Source organism: Eptesicus fuscus, chromosome 2 (assembly GCF_027574615.1).
Source record: "Eptesicus fuscus isolate TK198812 chromosome 2, DD_ASM_mEF_20220401, whole genome shotgun sequence".
Taxonomy (NCBI): domain Eukaryota; kingdom Metazoa; phylum Chordata; class Mammalia; order Chiroptera; family Vespertilionidae; genus Eptesicus; species Eptesicus fuscus.
Window position 1 is genome coordinate 51,284,481 of NC_072474.1, and position 22,733 is coordinate 51,307,213.

At 42.4% G+C, this 22,733-nt stretch overlaps 1 pseudogene; it reads left to right on the forward strand.

Moving 5' to 3' along the window:
* The first annotated feature begins 2,492 nt into the window (after positions 1-2,492).
* LOC103287963 (phosphatidylinositol 3-kinase regulatory subunit beta-like) lies at positions 2,493-4,228 on the forward strand (annotated as a pseudogene).
* The last annotated feature ends 18,505 nt before the right edge of the window (positions 4,229-22,733 follow it).

Here is a 22,733-nt window from a genome sequence, read left to right on the forward strand (position 1 = left end):
CTAATTACTGTCTATATACTTTTCTATTTGAAAGTTACTGTTTTTCTATATAAAATAGCAAGTATCACAACCACTATCAATTATTGCAACATTTCCCATTTGCAATAATAAACATTACACTTGAGAGAGAAGTAAGTCTCCTAAATGTACTTTTCATATATAAACAACAGTGTTAAATAGGATGTTTTTTTTAATGTGTGACACATACTGCTTTATATTTTATCAAAATATTTATCAGTTTCTTGATGATAAAAATAAAAATAGGAATATAGTTTTTTATGAATGCAAAGAATTTCATGTCATTAAAAAAAAAAAAAGACTATTTTTCTAGTCCACTTTTTGGCCACACACACACCATGTCATTTATTTTAAATTCTCAGATGCTTTGCTCTCAATCTTGTATTACTTCCTTTGTGGTGGCCAAAAAGTGGACTAGAAAAATAAAACCAATATCAGACATATTCAGTTGTGTGTAAAAGCTGTTTATTTAGCTTCTTTTGAAAGGAAAGTATAGAGCTCAGTGCTGCATGAATTAGCAGCCTAGCTTTAAAATTATGTTTTACTAGAGGCCCCTTGGCTTGGCCTGCAGACATCCCCCAAGGGGTCCCAGATTGTGAGAGGGTGCAGGCCAGGCCAAGGGACCCCATTGGTGCATAATCAGGGCCAGGGAGGGACCATGGGAGGGCTCCAGGGCATGTCTGGCCTTTCTTGCCCAGTCCCGATTGGCTGGACTCCAGCAGCAAGCTTACCTACTGGTCAGAGTGTCTGTCCCCTGATGGTCAGTGTGCGTCATAGCGACTGGTCGAACGGTCGAATGAACAGTTGGACACTTAGTATATTAGGCTTTTATAATATAGGAATTCTGTAGTAGAAATAGATGAATTGATAAGGTTGATGATTTATTTTTTATCAGTCTCTAAATATCATATATATATTCTCTCTATATATAAAAGCCTAAGCGACTGTCGCAACTGAAACAACCGAATGAATGACCAACCAGGCCGGCAGGGGGGTTAGTGAGGGACGACCAAGCGACTGAGCAGCAGGCTGCATGGGGAGTCCAGACCGGAAGGGGGGGCAGTTAGGGGTGACCAGGCTGGCAGGGGGGGCAGTGAGGGGCAACCAGGCCAGCAGAGGGGGGGAGTGAGGGGCAACCAGGTTGGTGGGGGGGGGGAGTTGGGGGCAACCAGGCCCGTGGGGGGGGTAGTTAGGGGTGACCAGGCCAGTGCTATGGGGCAGTTGGGGGAAACCAGGCCAGCAGGGGGGCCAGTTGGGGTGACCAGGCCATCAGGTGGGGCAGTTAGGGGTAATCAGGCAGGCAGGCAGGTGAGCAGTTAGGAGCCAGGGGTCCCAGATTGTGAGAGGGATGTCCGACTATCTGACATCCTCCGAGGGGTCCCAGATTGGAGAGGGTTCAGGATGGGCTGAGGGGACCCCTCCCATGCATGAATTTTGTGCACCGGGCCTCTAGTATATGTATGTGTATATATTATATATATATATATATGATCTCTGTCTAGAGTGAAAGATCTTAAGATATATTTTCTGTGGTATAATAGTTAATGATTATATGTTGAATTAAGAAATATAATGCCAGTTTATTCTGTAATATTAAATCCTTATTTTCTTCACTATTCATAAGAATATTACTCTCTTCATTTATGTATATTCATTCATTTTAGTTGACCACTGAAAGATCAGAAACATATGTGGCTTTCATTCTTAAATAATAAGATATCTTTTAGTTATAAATAAGACTTTATATTGTCTTATGAAAAACATTGGCATCATTGTAATTTTCAAGAAAATCTGAATTGTTTTATTTTATTAGAAATCTAGCATTTTTCTCTTCATACATTTATTTTTTTAATGTGCTCTTGCCCTAATTGAACTTAATTATTTTAATATCCTTATGAATATTTATAATTCCAATTATCTATATATATAAAAAGCCAGTGTCAGTGATGATCAAAATGACCAGAGACCAGAACACCATGACCCCTCGCCCAGGCTGGCCTCCCCCACCCCGCCCCCCCCAGGAGCAGTTAGACAACATAATACGTTGCGAGTTTGATAGGGGGAAAGTCAAAGAAATAAGGGAAAAGGTCTTAAGGGTCTGCAGGGTTGGGGTGGTCGGCCAGGGTAGGTTTGGAATATGCTGGGGAAGGAAGAGGAAGATCCAACTGGAAAATGGCTCAGCACAGTACCTTTCTCATTGTGAACCAGGACAGCACCAGTCGTGGACTGAATTGGAGGTTGTTTCATGAGTGTGCTTGTGACTAATATGTTCATGGCAACGGCAGTATTCCCCAAACTTCACTGATTCCAATAGTTCCAACGTCAAAGAACAGAACAATCCTCTCCAACTAGAGGCCAGGGACATTGCAACACGACTGAAGGAAACACCACTTAAGGAGGAGCTAGAAAAACTGAAGTATATCATCAGAGGATTATGGGATTGTGGAGGACTCCTGGGCACGTAGGGCTAGAACATGAGCCTGTTACTGCGCATGTACATAGTCAGCCCGGTAATCCTCAGTCTTGCAGTATTTGGAAGTGACTTCTGGCGGGAAATTATTTGTTTGTTACCTTAGTTTGAAGCGGAGGACCAGAGCCCTGAGTACGACCAGCTCTATGAGGAGTACACATGCACCTCCCAGGAACTGCAGATGAAGCGCACTGCCATCGAAGCCTTCAGTGAAACCATCAAGATCTTCGAAGAGCAGGGACAGACTCAAGAGAAGTGAAGCAAGGCGTATCTGGAGCGCTTCTGGCGTGAGGGCAATGAAAAAGAGATGCAGAGGATCCTCTGAACTCAGAACGGCTCAAGTCTCACATCGCTGAGATCCATGAGAGCCTCATGAAGCTGGAACAAGAGTTGTGGACACAGGCCGTGGACAATCAAAACAAGCGCATGAATAGCCTGAAGCCAGACCTCATGCAGCTGCGCAAGATCCGAGACCAGTACCTGGTATGGCTCACCCAGAAAGGCGCCTGGCAGGAGAAAATCAACGAGTAGTTGGGAATCAAAAATGAGACTGAAGACCAGTATGCACTGATGGAGGATGAGGATGACCTCCCCCACCCTGAGGAACGAACCTGTTATGTGGGCAAGATCACCGCACGCAGGCTGAGGAAATGCTGAACGGCAAGCGGGGTGGTACCTTCCTCATCCGTGAGAGCAGCCAGAGGGGCTGCTGTGCCTACTTTGTGGTGGTGGACGGCTATACCAAGCACTGGTGTCATCTACGCACCCCACTGGCTTGGGTTTTGCGGAGCCCTACAACCTGTATGGGTCTCTGAAGGAGCTGGTGCTGCGTTACCAATGCTCCCTCCTGCAACACAACAAGGCACGTACCGTCACACTGGCACATCCTCGCCGCCCCCCCCCCCCCCCCCCAATGACTCATACAGAGCAGGACTCCATCTTTCTGTCTGTCTGTCTCTCTTCTTTGTGAATCTTTCTCTGTCTCAATCTCTCTCTTGCTTTCTCTGAGTCTCTCTCTTCCCGTCACTCTTTCTATCCCCATTTCTGTCCTCTCTGTCTCAGTCTCTGTACCTCTAAGTCTGTTAGAGGAGCATACCTCCTCCACCCCATGCCCCCTTTCCCCAAGAGCACTGCCCTCCCCTAGCTCTGGCTGCCCCACAAATTCCTACAGTTCCCCCAACCCCCCCTCCCCGCCCCCGCTTGTACCTACCATGTTTACAAAGGCCCCTAGGGTGCTCAGCCCCAGCCTGATGCCCTAATTTTTAAGCCATAGACCTGGGGTCAGGGCAGGAAGAAGGCAGGAAGGAACTTCGCTGGGCCACTTCCAAGAACCTCAGCTGTGACATTTGGGGCCAGGCGGGTCCCGCCCCACAGACCCAACTTTCCCTCCAAATCCTGAAGTGAAACCCACACCGGTTACCCCCTCATGGAGCTGCTGCCCAGAAGCCCTCCTCCCCCAAAAGCAAAATTATTAAAAATAATCTCAAGAGCTGGGCCCTATCTGACCCCAGGCTTCCCAGGAACCGAGGCTGCTGCAGGTACTGCTGGGCCAGGTGAGATGCACCGTTGCCCATGGCACCGGCACCTCCACTCAATGCAGTTTCAAGACTTTTCCTTGATCATGTTAGGTTCTTATTTTGTTTTCTTGACTGTAAACCCATTTTCTCCTCTTTTGGGACAAGAACCCCAGTTTTCTATGCTGCCATGGACCCCCCACCCCCATCCTGCCTGCCCAGCTAGGCTGGCAGGTGGTTTTTTTTTTATGGTACATTGATACTGATGTGGATATAAAACATTGAACTCAAAAATGGAAATGGGATAGCGATGAATAAGAAACTTTGGGGACAGTGAAGGGTAGTTTGTCCAGACTGTTGATAGCTAGGAATTAGAGTTTAATTGGGATAGAAATCCTGCTAATAGCACCTGATGCTTGAAATATGAGCACTCTACTTTTAGGTTTTCTAATTCAAGTTTTTGGAGACTGCCTATTAAAACATTCCTGGTTGGAAAGTGTTTGTATAGAAGCCCATGAGTATTAAGTATTTGCTGTGTTTACCATGCTTAGCTCTCTGTAAGGAACATGGAATAATGTTAAATGCCTCATGTTATCAAGAAGCTTGACTTTTAAAATAAAAAATAAAGAAGAAATATAAATATTAAAAATAAAAAAGAAGAAGCTTGAGTTTTAGGGGCAATCAGGCAGGCAGGTGAGCGGTTAAGAGGCAGCGGTCTCGGATTGCGAGAGGGATGTCTAACTGCCGGTTTAGGCCTGATCTGTGGGATCGGGCCTAAACCAGCAGTTGGACATCCCCTGAAAGGTCCGGGATTGCGAGAGGGTGCAGGCTGGCCAGATGGAGCCCCCCCTCCCTGTGCATGAATTTCATGCACTGGGCCTCTAGTATTTTATATAATTTATTTAATAACTTGGTACAAATAGCAGATAAACAAGCAGATTTTCAAAATGCTTAATTTCAATATTTTGGCTAACCTAACTTTTAGAAGTTTATTAAAGATTTTCTTCATTTGGGTGTTAAATGAATATTTACTCAAATTACACCCTAATACTTTAATAAAGGTTACAAGTTAAACCTAGAAGTAATAGATTTCTAACTTGAACAGTTTAATGATTATGTATATATCATAAGAAGATTGCTTTTGGATCATAAAATTTGGGACTAATTTAATTCTTTAATATGCTCTCTAATTTTATTATTTTATTAAACAAATATAGCACACAAAGAGTTAAGCTTGGTACTCTGTAGCATTCATGAGAAGATTAATCTCTAGGTATTCACAACTGAATTGGGGGATAAAAATACAGCGCATGATTAAAAATTAATTTCAGAACATATACCAATGTTTTCTTTACCTGTGATATACATGATCCCTTATGAATCCTGGCTTTGTCACTACAAACTTTTTAAGAGGCAGACTCTCCTCCAAATTTCTTTCCCACTCCTCATACAAAGTGGAGGAAAAAGGCTGAGAATCTCAAGATTCTGTGCACATGGCAGTATTTTCACTTTTACTCTTTTTTCTGAACTTAAATTAAAAAGCATATTAAAATGTTAAGAATGTAATTTGAGAGAAAATGAAAATTTTCATTTAGAAAATTAGTCATCCAATCTAAGAAAAGAGCAATATGCAAATTAACCACCACTCCGCTACACCCACAAGCCACGCCCACCAGCCAATCAGGAACGAGTATGCAAATTAACCCAACCAAGATGGCTGCGGCCACGGAGAGAGCAGGAGGCTTGGGTTTCCCTGACAATGGAGGAAGCCAAGCTTTCTGCACACCCTGGCAGTCCCAGGCCTCCACTCAAGGCTACAAACTTTCAATTATAGAAGATAAATAAGACCCAAAAAAATGGTGGCAGCCACGGAGCTGGAGAGAGCAGGAGGCTTGAGTTGCCTCTGGCGATGGAGGAAGCCAAGCTCCTGCAGCTCTGGCCTGCCTTGGCCTCCACTACAAAGTTTCAAATATAGAAGATAAATACTGTATTTTCTGGCGTATAAGATGACTATTTAACCCAGGAAAATCTTATATGCCCAGTCGTCTTATACACCAGAAAATACGGTAATTAAAACAAGTTTTTCACTTACATGAATATCTTGGTACTACCGTACTTTCCGGCGTATAAGATGACTGGGCGTATAAGATTTTCCTGGGTTAAAAAGTCGTCTTATATGCTGGAAAATACGGTAAATCCCAACAAAAATGGCTGCGGCCACGGAGCAAGCAGGAGGCTTGGCTCCGCTCAAGGCTACAAAGTTTCAATTATAGAAGATAAATAAATCCCAGATACCAGGGCCTCTGCTTGAATCACCGGGGGTGTGTGGCTGGCCTGCAAACCACCACAGGCCCCTCGCCCAGGATGCCTCACGCCCCAAGGGAACCCTCACCCTGATCCGGGACACCCTTCAGGGCAAACCAGCTGGCTCCCACCTGTGCACCAGGCCTCTATCCTATCTAATAAAAGAGTAATATGCAAATTGACCATCACTCTAACACACAAGATGGCTGTCCCCATGTGGTCAAAGATGGCTGCCCCCATGTGGACACAAGATGGCCACCACAAGATGGCCAGCAGGGAGGGCAGTTGGGAGGGACCAGGTCTGCAAGGGAGGGCAGTTGTGGGCAATCAAGCCTGCAGGGGAGGGCAGTTAGGGGTGACCAGGCCTGCAAGGGAGGACAGTTAGGGGCAAACAGGCTGGCAGGGGAGCAGTCAGCCTGGCAGGGGAGTGGTTAGGGGGTGATCAGGCTAGCAGGCAGAAGCGGTTAGGGGCAATCAGGAAGGCAGGCAGGCGAGCAATTGGGAGCCAGCAGTCCTGGATTGTGAGAGGGATGTCTGACTGCCCGGTAGGATCGGGTTTAAATGGGCAGTCGGACATCACTTGAGGTGTCCCAGATTGGAGAGGGTGCAGGCTGGGCTGAGGGACATCTGCCCCCCGCCCCCATGCACAAATTTCGTGCACCAGGCCTCTAGTCTATAATAATAAAAGCGTAATATGTTAATTAAACCCTCTGGACGAAGCGGGGGCTGTGAGGGAATCCTGGGTTCTGGGTGCCAGAGGGAAGCCAGTGCCAGCAGCCCAGGGGAAGGAAGGCCTACTCTTACATGAATTTCGTGCATTGGGCCTCTGGTCGCTATATATATAAAAGCTGAAGTGACTGGTCAACTTGGCAACTGGATGACCAGACAACTGGCTGGTTGCTATGACATGCACTGACCACCAGGGTGCAGATGCTCAATGCAGGAGCTGCCCCCTGGTGGTCACTGTGCTCCCACAGTGGGAGTGCCACTCAGCTGACCGTCGGGACACTAGACCCTGGGCTCACACTGGCGAGCACAGCTATGGCAGCATGAGCCTTTCTCACCTCTGTGGTAGCGCTACTGAGCAGTGGCAGGTGCAGCAGGGCTGGAATGAGCGAGACCAGTGCCCTGGCCATCTGCTGCTTCACTCACTACTAATCCTGTGAGGGTTCCTGGATTGTGAGAGGGCACAGGCTAGGCTAAGGGACCAAACCGGTTCACAAATCCATGTAGCAGGCCTCTAATATAAAATAATTTTAGAGAAAAGTAAATATCAATTTATAAATCTAAGAGCAATATATTACCATTCTGATATATCTCATCTAATAGGGAAAAACCAACCTTTTAGCTAACTAAAAAATGATTTACTATCATGAGTTAAAATCATTAAGAAATAAAAATATTTGCCAACCACTGAATGTGTTAAAAGGGTGTGGTGGAGTCATACAATAGAGGGGAGGGGGGAGTAAATATTTACTGCATCTTGAGACTACCTGCCTTCTTCTCCCAGCTTACTACTACAAGATTAGCATCTAGGATTTGAACTTTTAGGCAGGCAATTAGACGGTTATTTCTGAATTACAGGTTAATATTAAAGAAACAGCAAAAACAAAAGCAACTTGACCCTTTGCACTCGCTTGCTTTTTTCTCGATTCCTTTATTCTAATGCTAACCGTGTCGAGTCACACTCGATATCCGAGTGCAAAAGGTTAAAGGTACTGATCTCAAGGTTTTGCTAAGGAAATGGCTGAGCCATATGACCATGGACACAAGTTCTCAAATTAGGTTGACAAGCCCCAGCTACCCCCAGAGAACTTCTAATCAATTTTTAGTGCCCTAAGTATGGGTCAAAATATAAATGGGAAACAATGGTAAACAACATTTGAGTCCAATGCCTTTGATGTGGTAAAGGAAAGAAGAAAGAAAGAAAGAAAGAAAGAAAGAAAGAAAGAAAGAAAGAAAGAAAGAAAGAAAGGAAGGAAGGAAGGAAGGAGAAAGAAAGAAAGAAAGAGAGGAAGGAAGGAAGGAAGGAAGGAAGAAAGAAAGAAAGAAAGAAAGAAAGAAAGAAAGAAAGAGAAAGAGAAGAGAGAAAGAGAGAGAAAAAGAGAGAGAGAGAGAGAGAGAGAGAGAGAGAGAGAGAGAGAGAGAGAGAGAGAAAAGAAGAAAAAAGAACAGAAAAAAAAAGGGAAAAGAACATCTTTGAAGAAACCCATATCTTGCAAGGAGAAGAAAACCTTAAACAATCTGACATTAATGATTTTCATACAAGACACTATATCCATGCTATGACAGCACTCGGTGGACTTTTATTTTGTCAGGAGTGCCTGTGAGGACTGTTATCTGAAATAAATAACATGCTTTTTCTTCCATTTTTTCCCCCCCAAACAACCTGGTCTCTGACCTCATAAACAATTCAGGTTGAACCATATTGAATTACAAATCCTGTAGGTCAACAGTGGTTGAATATTGGCAATTTCATATGGTTTGACCTAATACTATTCTTCTTGTGTATGCCATACACTATCAGCCAGACTATTCTCCTTGCCTTTTTATAAAGTAAGGATTTTACATTTTTAGAGCAGGTTTACAGAAAAACTGTGCTGTAAGTACAGAGTATTTATCATTTTTTTCTCATAGATTGTGCTGTAGGTGTTGTGTCTAAAATTATTGCCAAATGCATGATCACCTCAATTTTCTTCCTATATTATTTTCTAGAAGTTGTATAGATTTTGTTTTTCACATTAAGGTCTATGATCCATTTCAAGTTAGTTTTTGTATAAGATGTATGGTCTCTGTCTAGATTGCTTTTGTTTTTTGCCTGTGGATGTTTACTTGTTCCAACATCATTTGTTGAAAAGACTATCCTTTTCTCTTGAATTGTCTTCGTTCCTTTCTCAAAGACCAGTAGTTTCTATTTGTGTGGGTCAATTTTGGGGCTCTCTGTTCTGTCCCATTGATCTGTTATTTTGCCAATATTACATTGTCTTCATCACTAGCACTATAGTTAGTCTTTTTTTGATGCATTGACAATATTAATTTATTTTTTATTTTTATAAAGGAATCAAGTGTTTATGTTTATTTAAAAACTAGAGGCCCAGTGCACAAAATTTGTGCACTCGGTGGGGGGGCATCCCTCAGCTGGGCCTGTACCCTCTCACAGTCTGGGTGCCCTCAGGGGATGACTGACAGCTTAGGCCCGCTAAGCCATCAGTTGGACATCCTTAATGCTGCCACAGAGATGGGAGAGGCTCCCACCACTGCTGTTGCGCTCTCCAGCTGTGAGCCCGGCTTCTGGCTGAGTGGCGCTCCCCCTATGGGAGTGCACTGACCACCAGGGGGCAGGTCCTGAATTGAGTGTCTGCCCCCCGGTGGTCAGTGCACACCATAGCGACCAGTCGTTCTGCTGATGGGCCAAAACTGGCTCTCCAACATCCCCCGTGGGGTCCCGATTGAGAGAGGGTGCAGGCCAGGCTGAGGGACCCCACTGGTGCACAACCGGGGCCGGGGTGGGATGCAGGAGGTTGGCCAGCCAGGAAGGGACCGTGAGAAGGCTCCAGGGTATGTCCAGCCTGTCTCGCTCAGTCCCGATTGGCCAGATCCCAGCAGCAAGTTAATCTACCAGTTGGATCATCTGCCCCCTGGTGGTCAGTACGCATCATAGTGACTGGTCAACCAGTTGACTCTCTGCCTCCTGGTAGTCAGTGCATGTCATAGTGACTGGTCGATTGGTTGACTATCTGCCCCCTGGTGGTCAGTGCACATCATAGTGAGTGGTTGAGTGGCCTTAGCATATCATTAGCATATTACACTTTGATTGGTAGAACAGCCAACTGGATGACTGGACACTTAACATATTAGGCTTTTATTATATAGGCTACAACTTACACCATACATAAGAATAAACTCAAAATGGATAAAAGACTTAAATGTAAGTCATGAAACCATAACAATCCTAGAAGAAACCATAGGCTGCATAATCTCAGACATATCTCATATCAATATGTCTACTGATACATCCCCTAGGCCAAGAGAAACAAAGGAGAAAATAAACAAACGGGAATACATCAAAATAAAAAGCTTCTGCACAGAAAAGAAACCATCAACAAAATGTAAAGGTGACCTTCTATATGGGAGAACATATTGCCCATGATATAGCTGATAAGGGGTTAATTTCCAAAATACGTAAAGAACTCATACAACTAAGCAAAAGGAAGACAAACAATTCATTTTTTAAAAAATGGGCAAAAGTCCTAAACAGACTCTTCTCCAAAGTGCACACACAGAAGGCCAAGAGACATATGAAAAAATGCTCAAAGTCACCAATCATCAGAGATTTGCAAATAAAAATGACAATGAGGTATCACCTCACATCTGTCAGGATGGTTACCATCAACAAATCAACAAAGGATAAGTGCTCGTGAGGATGTAGAGAAAAGGGAACCCTAGGACACTTCTGGTGGGAATGCAGACTGGTGCAGCCACTATGGAAAGAGTATGAAGTTTCCTCAAAAATTAGAAATGGAACTACCATTTGACTCCGCTTCTAGAAATATATCCTAAGAATCCTGAAACACCAATCAGAAAGAATATATGCACCCCTATGTTCATAGCAGTGCTATTTACAATAGCTAAGATATAGAAACAACTCAAGTGCCTATCAGTAGATGAGTGGATAAAAAGGCTGTGGTACATTTATACAATGGAACTAGAGGCCAAGTGCACGAAATTCGTGCACGGAGGGGGGTTGTCCCTCAGCCCAGCCTGTACCCTTTCCAATCTGGGACCCTTCGAGGGATGTCCGACTGCCCGGGCAGTCGGACATCCCTCTCACAATCCAGGACTGCTGGCTTCCAACTGCTTGCCTCCCTGCCTTCCTGATTGCCCCTAACTGCTTCTGCCTGCCAGTCTGATCACCCCGTAACCACTCCGCTGCCAGCCTGTTTGCCCACAACTTCCCTCCTCTGCCAGCCTGGTCACCCCTAACTGCCCTCTCCTGCAGGGTTGATCACCTCCAACTGCCATACCTTGCAGGCCTGGTCCCTCTCAACTGCCCTCCCTTGCAGGCCTGGTCCTTCTCAACTGCCCTCCCTTGCAGGCCGGGTGCCTCCCACTGCCCTCTCCTGCTGGCCATCTTGTGGTGGCCATCCTGTGTCCACATGGGGGCAGGATCTTTGACCATATGGGGGCAGCTATATTGTGTGTTGCAGTGATGATCAATCTGCATATTACTCTTTTATTAGATAAGATAGAGGCCTGGTACAGGGGTGGGGGCCAGCTGGTTTGCCCTGAAGGGCGTCCTGGATCAGGTGGGGGTTCCCTTGTGGTGTGGGGAGGCCTGAGCGAGGGGCCTGTGGTGGTTTGCAGGCCGGCCACGCCCCCTGGCCACCCAAGCAGAGGCCCTGGTATCTGGAATTTATTTTCCTTCTACAATTGAAACTTTGTAGCCTGGAGCGGAGCCAAGCCTGGGGCTCCCTCTGAGGCCGGCAGCCATTTGTGTTGGGGTTATAATTGAAACTTTGTAGCCTTAAGCTGGTAGGCCCGGCCAGGGTGTGCGGAAAGCTTTGCTTCCCCTGTTGCCAGCGGCAACCCTGGACTGCTCTCTCAAGCTCCATTCTGCCGCCATTTGTTTGAATTTGTTTACCTTCTATAATTGAAACTTTGTAGCTTGAGTGGAGGCTTAGGCCTGGCAAGGGCAGGCAGAAAGCTTGGATTCCTCTGTCACCTAGGAAACCTTGCTCTCTGTGGCTGTAGCCATCTTGGTTTGGGTTAATTTGCATACTCACTCTGATTGGATGGTGGGCATAGCTTGTGGGCGTGGCTTGTGGGTGTTTCAGAGGTATGGTCAATTTGCATATTTGTCTATTATTAGATAGGATATTATGCAGCTGTAAATAGGATCTCTTACCCTTTGAAACAGTGTGAATAGACCTAGAGAGTATTATGCTAAGCGAAATAAGCCAGTCAGAGACAGACAAGTATCACATGATCTCACTCATATGTGAAATATAATGAACAAAATAAATTGATGGACAAAATAGATCCAGAGACATCGTAGCATGGAACAGACTGATGAAGAGATTGACAGAAGAACTTATATGCATATATGCATAACCCATGGATACAGACAATAGTGTGGTAAAAACCTGGGAGAGTGGTATGGAGTGGAAGGGGTAAATGAGGAAGAAAGGGGGGCATCTGTAATACTTTTAACAATAAAAATAAGTTTTAGAAATTTAAAAGAATAAAACATACAACTAGTCAGAAAAAAACCCCACACATTTAAATTCAACATACAGTGGTTCCTCACCTCATTTTTTTTTCTTTCAATTTTATTTTGTATTGTTTTCAGGTATACAGCTTAGTGGTTAAACAATCATATACTTTACATACTGGTCCCATAGATATTTCCAGCATCCCCCTGGCATACATAGTTATCACAATATTATTATTGACTATATTCCATATGCGATACTTAACATCTCTTCTTAATCCCTTCACCTCTTTCATCCAGTCGCCCGACCCCTCCCCTCTGGCAACCACCAGTTTTCTCTTTGTATCTATAAGTCTGTTTCAATTTTGTTTGTTCTTTTATTTTGTTCTTCAGATTCCACATATAAGTGAAACCATATGGGATTTCTCTTTCTCTGACTGACTTATTTCAATGAGCATAATGCCCTCTAGGTCCATCCATTCTGTTGCAAATAAGAAGATTTCATTATTTTTGAATGGCCAAGTAATATTTTACTGTATACATGTTCCACTGCATTTTTATCCACTTACCTATTGATGGACACTTGGGTTGCTTCCATATCTTGGTTATTGTGAATAATGCTGCAATGCAGATAGGGGTGCATATATTCTTTTGAATTAGTATTTTGTGTTTCTTAGGGTAAATTCCCAGTAGTGGAATCACTGGGTCATAAGGCAGTTCCTTTTTTAATTAAAAAAAAAAACCAACCCTCCATATTGTTTTCCATAGTGGGTGCATCAATCTGCATCTCCACCAACAGTGCACGAGGGTTGCCTTTTTTCCAAGTCCCCACCAACACTTGTTATTTGTGAATTTATTGATGCTAGCCATTCTGTGAGGTGATATCTCATTGTGATTTTAATTTCATTTCTCTGACAATTATAATTAAAGTCTGGTAGTGTTGTTCCTCTGACTTTGTTCTTCTTCCGTATTGCCTGGACTATTCTGGGTCTCTTGTTTTTCCATATAAACTTTAGGATTAGTTTTTCAATATCCACAAAATAATGTTCTGAGATTGTGATTGGAAGTGCATTCAATCTATAGATCATTTTGGAAAAATTAAGATCTTAACAATATTAAGTCCTTCTATCCACTAATTTGGAATAATTTTAAATGTATTTATAACTAGAGGCCCTATGCACAAAATTCATGCAAGAGTCAGCCTTTGCAGCTCCAGCTACCCTCGGCCCGGCCACGGCTTCGTCTGGAAGGTCGTCCGGAAGGTCATGTGGAAGGATGTCCAGACGGTCGTTCCACTGTTTGGCCATTCGGTCTATTTGCATATTACGACTTTATTATTATAGATAACTTTGATTTCTTTCATTAGAATTTTCTACTTTGTAGAGATATTGTACATATTTGTATCTAAGTTGTTCATTTTGGCGGGTAATTGTAAGTAACATTGTGTTTTTAATTTTTAATTCAATTGTTCACTCCTTATCTATGAGAAAGCAATAGATTTTTTAAAATTTAAATTCAGTATCTTGCAACCTTGCTATATTATCACTTAGTAGTTTCAGAAGATTTTTATTGTTGATTCTTTAGGATATTTTACATAGGTAATTATGTTCCAACAAAGATAATTTTATTTCCTTCATCCCAATCAGTATTCCTTCACTTACTTTTGTTTTTTAATTTCATTAGCTATGACTGTTGGTGTTCACTATTGACGGGGATGCAGATTGGTGTACCCATTATGGCAAACAGTATGAGTAAGAGTGGTGAGTAGAAACATTTATCTCTTGTTCCTGATGTTAGGGAAAAAGCTTTTAGATTTTCACCATTACGTATGAAGTTAGCTGTAGGTATCTTTGTAGTTGTTCTTTGTCATGTTGAGGAATCTCCTGTTTATTTCTAGTATGCTGAGAGTTTTTGTCATGCTTGGATATTGGATTTTGACACATGCTTTTTCTGCATCTATTAACATGAATAGATGATTTTTCTTCTGGTTAACATGTAAACATGTTAACAGTAAACATCCTTGCAATCACCTAGTGGCATTTTCCAGTGACAGAGTCCTCAGGTATGGAGAGCTGCTACAGCAGAATCTACCTGGTCTGCCAGGGTGGCTGATCATAAATAACTCTGAAATTTATGGATTTATAAGGCATGACTTTCTGGAAAATGTCACTTCATTTATGCAATTTTAGGGGTATAAAGTGGAGATCTTTAATGACTGAATAGTTTCCTTTTGTATAAGTAGTTATGCATGCATCATTTAGAAACCACACATGTTAAATCTGGGCCAGGACACAATCTAATGAGACAAGGAAGGGGGACTGACAAAAATATGCTGATAATTATGCTGCTTGCTGTGCCTTGAGTAATAAAATTCTTTGTCTCTGACCCAGAAATTTCACTGTATTTGCCAGAATCATGAAATACTAACTGGCTAGTTTATTAGCCTGTAAATAGGGTAAAATGACAACATTTCTATATAACAGTTGGCTGGAGCTACTTAGCTGCTGCCCCTTTCACTGAATTATATTTTCTCCAGTTAGCTGTGGTCCTCACTACTGTGCTTCACTGTCAGTTGCCTCTTTTTGTAATTGAGTTTTTATTTTCTTGTTGCCAAATTAAGAGTAGCAGTTAGTACAAGGATCCAAACTATGGTTCCAATATTCAAATATGAATTTCACTACATAAACCTGTATGGCTTGAGTCAAGTTTACCCCTCTGGTAATGATGGCAAAGACAATACTAATGCTTTCTTTATGTTTGATGTGAGGATCCAGTGACTTAGTTACTAAATTCTGCAAATTTAGTTCACTGAGTTAATATGCTTAAAGTACTTAGAATTGTACTGACTGTATAGTGTTAGTTATTACTATTAAAAGCCATGTCTTTATTAAAAATGAAAAAGTTAAAGAGTGATATTTGGGTAAAAAATGAGACTAGATTATTATTCTATTGAATAGATTATTGTATCAGTATCAGGGATATTATTGTATCAGTATCAGATAATTAGTTTAATAATATTACATGTAGTTATAGGAAGCTGGAAGTATTACATGATTGTCTTTGTGATCCACTTTTAAAAAAAATGTATTTATTGTCTAAAGTTTTACATATGTCTCCTTTTTTCCCACTTGACTCCCCACCCCCCAAGCCATTCCTACCCCGGGCAAGTCCCCACTGCCCCAGTGTCTGTGTCCATTGGTTATACTAATACGCATGCAAACAAGTCCTTTGGTTGCTCTCTAACCGTGCCCGCCCCCCCACTCTCCCCAAACACTCCCCTGCCATTTGTCTCTGGATCTATTCTTGTTTATCAAATTATGTTGATCATTATATCCCACATATGAGTGAGATCATGTGATATTTATCTTTTTCCGACTGGCTTATTTTGCTTAGCATAATACTCTCCAGTTTCATCCATGCTGTTGCAAATGATAAAAGTTCCTTCTTTTTTTATAGTGGCATAGTATTCCATTGTAGATGTACCACAGCTTTTTAATCCACTCATCTGCTGATGGGCACTTAGGTTGTTTCCAAATCTTAGCTATGGTGAATTGTGCTGTTATGAACATAGGGGTGCATATATCCTTTCTGATTGCTGGCTCTGGTTTCTTGGGATATATTCCTAGAAGTGGGATCACTGGGTCAAATGGGAATTCCATTTTTAGTTTTTTGAGGAAACTCCATACTGTTCTCCACAGTGGCTGCACCAGTTTGCATTCCCACCAGCAGTGCACAAGGGTTCCTTTTTCTCCACATCCTAGCCAGCACTTGTTGTTTGTTGATTTGTTGATGATAGGCATTCTGACAGGTGTGAGATGGTATCTCATTGTCGTTTTGATTTGCATCTCTCAGATGATTAGTGACTTTGAGCATATTTTCATATGTCCCTGGGCCTTCCTTATGTCCTCTTTTGAAAAGTATCTATTTAGGTCCGTTGCCCATTATTTGATTGGGTTGTTTATCTTACTTTTGTTAAGTTGTATGAGTTCCCTGTAAATGATGGAGATTAAATCCTTATCGGTGATAACATTGGCAAATGTGTTCTCCCATGCAGTGGGCTTTCTTGTTGTTTTGTTGATGGTTTCTTTTGTTGTGCAGAAACTTTTTATTTTGATGTAGTGCCATTTATTTATTTTCTCTTTAGTTTCCATTGCCCTAGGAGTGGTATCTGTGAAGAAATTGCGTCAGCATATGTCTGAGATATTGCTGCCTGTGGATTCCTCTAATATTTCTATGGTTTCCCATCTTATGTTTAAGCCCTTTATCCATTTTAAGTTTATTTTTGTGTATGGTATAACTTGGTGATCTAGTTTCATTTTTTTTGCATGTATCAGTCCAATTTTCCCAGCACCACTTATTGAAGAGACTGTCTTGACTCCATTGTATGCTCTTGCCTCCTTTTGTCAAATATTAATTGAGCATAATGGTTTGGGTGAACTTCTGGGTTCTCTATTCTATTCCATTGGTCTAGATGTCTGTTCTTATGCCAGTACCAGGCTGTTTTGAGAACAGTGGCTTTGTAATATAGCTTGATATCTGGTATTTAGATGCCTCCTATTTTGTTCTTCTTTCTCAGGATTGCTGTAGCTATTTGGGGTCTTTTTTATTCCAGATGAATTTTTGGAGAGTTCGTTCTAGGTCTGTGAAATATGCCATTGGTATTTTAAAGGGGAGTGCATTGAATCTATAGATTGCTTTGGGTAGTATGGACATTTTAATGATGTTGATTCTACCACTTCATGAACACAGTATGTTCTTCCATCTGTTTATGTCTTCCTCTATCTCTTTTTTCAGTGTCCTGTAGTTTTCTAAGTACACATCTTTTACCTTCTTACTTAAGTTTATTCCTAGGTATCTTATTGTTTTTTGGTGTAATGGTAAGTGGGATTGTTTTTTAAATCTCTCTTTCTGTAAGTTCACTATTGTATAAAAATTCTATAGATTTCTTGGCATTAATTTTGTATCCTGCTACATTGCCGAATTCATTTATTAAGTCTAATAATTTTTTGATGGAGCCTTTAGGGTTTTCTATGTACAGTATCATGTCATCTGCGAATAAGGACAGTCTTCTATTCCAATTTAGATTTTTTAAAATTTCTTCTTCTTGTCTAATTGCTATGGCTAGCATTTCCAGAACTATGTCGAATAGGAGTGAATGTGGGCATCCCTGATTCGTTCCTGTTGTTAGGGGAAATGGTTTTAGTTTTTGCCCATTGAGTAGAAATACCAGTCAGAAAGGATATATGCACCCCTATGTTCATAGCAGCACAATTAACCATAGCTAAGAATTGCAAACAGCCTAAGTGCCCATTAGCAGATGAGTGGATTAAAAAACTGTGGTAGATCTATACAATGGAATACTACACTGTGGTAAAAAAAAAAAGAAGGAATTATTACCATTTGCAACAGCATGGATGGAACTGGAAAGCCTTATGCTAAGAGAAATATACCAGTCCGAGAAAGATAAATATCACATGATCTCACTCATTTGTGGAATATAATGAACAACATAAACTGATGAACAAAAAACAGGTCCAGAGACAGAGAAGCATTGATCAGACCGTCAAACCTCAGAGGAAAGGTAGGGGAGAGTGGGGGTAAGGAGGTGAGATCAACCAAAGGACTTGTATGCATGCGTATTAGCCTAACCAATGGACACAGACACCAGGGGGGTGAGGGTATGAGCGGATATGTGGGGGGCAATGGGAGGATGAGGACACATATTTAACTAGAGGCCTGATGCACGAAATTCGTGCACGGGGATTGTGTGTCCCTCAGCCCAACCTGCACCCTCTCCAATCTGGGACCCCTTGAGGGATGTCTGACTGCCCATTTAAGCCCAGTAGGATCAGGCCTAAACGGGCAGTCGAACATCCCTCTCACAATCCAGGACTGCTGGCTCCCAACTGCTCGCCTGCCTGCCTTCCTGATTGCCCCTAAACGCTTCTACCTGCCAGCCTGATCACCCCTAACCACTCCCCTGCCAGCCTGATTGATGCCTAACTGCTCCCCTGCCAGCCCGATTGCCCCTAACTGTCCTCCCCTGCTGGCCTGGTCACCCCTAGCTGCCCTCTCCTGCCAGCCTGGTCACCCCTAACTGCCCTCCCCTGCAGGCCTGGTACCCAACTGCCCTACCCTGAGGACCCAGTCACCCCTAACTGCCCTCCCCTGCCAGCCTCATCACCCCTAACTGCTCTCCTGTGCTGATCTGGTCCCCCCCCCGCAACTGCCCTCCCCTGCAGGCCTAGGTCCCCCCAACTGCCCTCCCCTACAGGCCTGGAACCCCCAATTGCCCTCCCCTGCAGGCCTGGTCACCCCTAACTGCCCTCTCCTGCAGGCCTGGTCCCCCCAACTGCCCTACCAGGTAGGCCTGGTCCCCCCAACTGCCCTTTCCAGCAGGCCGGGTCACCCCTAACTTCCCTCCTCTGCCAGCCTGGTTACCCTTAACTGCCCTCCCCTGCAGGCTTGATCACCTCCAACTGCCCTCCCTTATAGGCCTGGTTCCCCCCAACTACTCTCCCCTGCAGGTCCTGGGTCCCCCCTAACTGCCCTTCCCTGCAGGCTTGATTGCCCCCAACTGCCCTCCCTTGCAGGCCTGATCCCTCGCAACTGCCCTCCCCTGCTGGCCATCTTATGGTGGCCATCTTGTGTCCACATGGGGGCAGCCATCTTGTGTCTTGGAGTGACAATTTGCGTATTACTATTTTATTAGATAGGATAGCTTAAAGCAATAAAGAAAAATAAATAAATAAATGAAGTTCTTCTGCTCTAAAAGACAATTATCATTGTAGGTACTTTGCCAGGTTGCTATAAGGTATAAAAAAAAAAATACTTTGTAAATGTTAAAGCACCCTAAAAGTAAAAATATCCCATATAATAAAAAAGTAATATTCAAATTGACCATCACTCCAACACACAAGATGGCCACCCCCATGTGGTCAAAGATGGCTGCCCCCATGTGGACACAAGATGGCCACCACAAGATGGCCAGCAGGGGAGGGAAGTTGTGGGCGATCAGGCCAGCAGGAGAGGGCAGTTGGGAGGGACCAGGCCTGCAAGGGAGGGCAGTTGTGGGGGGGACCAGGCTTGCAGGGGAGGGCAGTTAGGAGGAACCAGGTCTGTAGGGGAGGGCAGTTGGGGATGACCAGGCCTGCAAGGGAGAGCAGTTAGGGGCAACCAGTCGGCAGGGGAGTACAGTTAGGGGTGACTGGGCTGGCAGGGGAGGGCAGTTAGGGGCAACCAGGCCTGCAGGGGAGGACAGTTAGGGGTGACCGGGCCAGCAGGGGAGGGCTGTTAGGGGCAATCAGGCTGGCAGGGGAGCAGTTAGGTGTCAATCAGGTTGGCAGGGGAGTGGTTAGGGGGTGATCAGGCTGGCAGGCAGAAGCAGGGGCAATCAGGCAGGCAGGCTGGCGAGCGGTTTGGAACCAACAGTCCTGGATTGTGAGAGGGATGTCCGATTGGTTAGTGTAGGTTGGGCTGAGGGACACCTCCTCCCCACCCCCCGTGCACAAATTTCGTGCACCAGGCCTCTAGTATATATATATATATATATGTGTGTGTGTGTGTATATATATATATATGTGTGTGTGTGTATATATATATATATATATATATATATATATATATATATATATATATAATCTTTTTATCTATGCTAAAATGCATGGTATAAATATCATTATCCCAATTTCACAGTAAAGAAATCAGTGATCATGTGATAAAGGGCATTCTGCAACATCCAAATTGGTAACTGGCTGATTTTGCTGGCTTCTCTCAAGGTACAATTCCTCAGTTGTTAAGATCATATATTAAGTTAGTAAGATCATATATTTTGAAATACCTTGAAACAAAGTACAAACACAAATTTTTTCAAATCCATGTTTTTATGATATAACTAGAGGCCTGGTATACAAAAATTCATGCACTCAGGGGGCTGGTGCGGGGTTCCTCAGCCTGGCCTGCACCCTCTCAATGTCCGGGACCCCTCGGGGGATGTCCACTTGCTGGCTTAGGCCTGCTACCCGGAGGATTGGGCCTAAGCTGGCAGTCAGACATCCCTCTCACAATCTGGGATCACTGGCCCCTAATCGCTCGCCTGCCTGCCTGCCTGATCACCCCTAACCAATTGCCTGCCTGCCTGATCACCCCTAACCACTCATCTGCCTGCCTGATCTCCCCTCACCACCACTGCCTTGGCCCTTGCTGCTGCAGCTTCACCTGGAAGAACGTCTGGAATGATGTCTGGAAGGTCATTCAGCTGTCTGGTCTAATTAGCATATTATGCTTTTATTATTATAGATGAGCTATGTAATATATCTGAAACATTTTAAGAAATTATTTTTAAACTATTAAAGTGCAAAAAGTTGTGAAAATATGTATTTTTGGTTACCTATTTAATAAATTCATTGAATGTCAAAAAAAAATAGTCTCTCTCTTTGTAAAGTACTGAATTGCATAGGTAGTAAGTGTCATTCACTAGAAACATGCAGAAAGGATGTACGTTACCATTTCCATAAAAATAAAGACTTTAAAAATTAAATCCTAAACTTAGAATCCCAATTTATGGAATATCCAGGGAATCTAGTGACATCAGTTACACTTAATCTAAAAAAAACAAAATTTTCTGTTTTCTTGGCAGCTAAATGGTTATAAAATCAAGTTTTACTGATCCTCATATTAGCATATAGTTTCTCCCATAAAAGTTATTTTTTTTGTACTGGCTGGAACACTTCCTGAAACATTTAAATAAATTTCCTTTCCTTGTTTCTATATAGAGCATAAAATGAACCCATTCCATCAGAGGTCTGAGAGGCCCTGCTCAATTCAACATTCTACACATTATCTAACTTGTATTTGCTACTTAAGAATGACAATTTTCTTAGACCTTTTCACTTCCTTTTTACTTCCATCAGCACTAATGGGTTTCTCTTTGGGCCCATATTTCGCCAGGAAATACAGGTGTAATAGTTACTGTGTTACTGCAAATGCAGAGGCAAATAGAACAGAAGTAATTTGAATTGAAATGCAGATGCCAACATCCTAACAATGGGTAATGCAAATATATACTTAAGCAAACTCACAAATCATAGATTTTTAAGAATTCTTACATTAAAATTGAAACTTTATGTGGTAAATTCATTAAAGCCAAATTCCTATTATAGTTGTGATTACAGTTACTATTTACGTATTAGTTAAGTGCAAGATGATCTTAGAGGTGGGGAAGGACTAAAAGGAAGACGGCATGTGTTATATCTTGTTGCTAACATCTTTATCGGTAGCATAGCCTAATGACTAGGAGTTCACCTTTTCTGATAAGGGACCTAGGAGCTCCGCTGGCTGTTCCCCTCCCTCCCACTTCACTTATTCAGAGAAGTTGAGAAGTGAGCCCCAGATTCTTCACCTTTAAAATGGGATTATAACAGGATTTACTTGATAGGATATTTTAGGGGATATAAAAAGAGTATGTATGCTGCCTGTTAATTATATTATTTATACTTAAAAAATCATTAGTAGGTACTATTTTAAAAAAAGATATTTTATATGTATAACAATCTATTAGTAAATATTTAATTTGAATTCTGTTATACTTAAATATAAATCATTTAAAATGTTTGTGTGTTGACTTTCTTTTAAGTGGATCTTTCTTAAGTTTCTCTTCTATGTTAGCAGAGAAATCTTTAATTAAGGTTACAGTTATTAATTAGCTCTATATGTTCATCAATGGCATAATTTTATAGTGGTTTCAACTAGAAAAGTAAAAAAAAAGAGTTATTCACTCTAAGTATGAGTTCTAAATTATGTGTTAAATATATAGCATTAAAATGAATTGGGTGTTTTTGTTGAAGTACATACTTCCTGCAATACCTAGCATTTCCATTTACTAGTTTTTACTGGCAGTATATTCCCACATAAATCATAACTTCCACAAAAAAATTAAAGAAACAGTTACATAGTTTTTCCAATAGGATAATTTATAATGGTATAAATATATTGATTTTTCATGATTCTTTAAGAAATTTTATGCATATATTTAATGAGAACTAAAGCAACTTCCTAATCTTAAAAAATGCTTATGTTAAGACTAGGCTCAGTTGCATATACAATAAAACTTAAAAAATAATTATAGAAATATCCTCCTTAAGCAGTAGGCAGCTTAAGGCTCATATAGAGGCTCTGTGAAGTCATCAGGAACCTGGGCTCCAACCAGCTTACCACT